The sequence below is a fragment of the Bidens hawaiensis genome, unplaced genomic scaffold (assembly GCF_021521415.1).
Source record: "Bidens hawaiensis isolate Kalapana, Puna unplaced genomic scaffold, B.hawaiensis_p1.1 tig00043136_1, whole genome shotgun sequence".
NCBI lineage: Eukaryota > Viridiplantae > Streptophyta > Magnoliopsida > Asterales > Asteraceae > Bidens > Bidens hawaiensis.
In genome coordinates this window covers 38,649-39,267 of record NW_027497667.1, presented here as the reverse complement: position 1 = coordinate 39,267, position 619 = coordinate 38,649, and positions in this window count along the sequence as shown.

Genomic DNA, 619 nt, shown 5'->3' with positions numbered 1-619 from the left:
TTATTGTTATATAGGAAGTCATTGGGTTAATAGTTAATACTTAATTTAGTTGGCGAAGTTTGCCTTGTCTATGAGAGTAATGAGACTAGGGTCAACCAGGGGTTGCAAATGAACTGAACGAACATGAATAAAATCTTGTTTATGCTTGTTTGTTAAGAAAATAATGTGTTTAAAAACGGTTCATTAAGAAAGTAAATGTGTTTATGAACAGTTCACGGACACAAATAAACTCGGCGGAGCCTAGCGATTGATATCAATGTATTCATCAATGTGAATATTAATTAGAACAAGGCATAAACAATGTAAATGAAGGTTTGTGAACACATTACCTAACGTTGATGAACACAATTGAACGAACGGGGGCTTTGTTATTGTTTATATAATCAAACGAAATTTCTAGTTCATGTTCGTTCATTTATTAAACGAATGAACATAGACGAACTTCCTATCAAATGATTCAGAAATTGTTGTTGAACGTTTGATTGTTTATGACTCTAGTGCCAGATGGTGGTGCAAAAAATGGTGCTAAAACTAAAGAAAAAATATATGTCTACAAACACGTTCAAAAAATGAACTTGAAACTTGAAAAACTTAGTACTGATATCTGGGATATCAATAC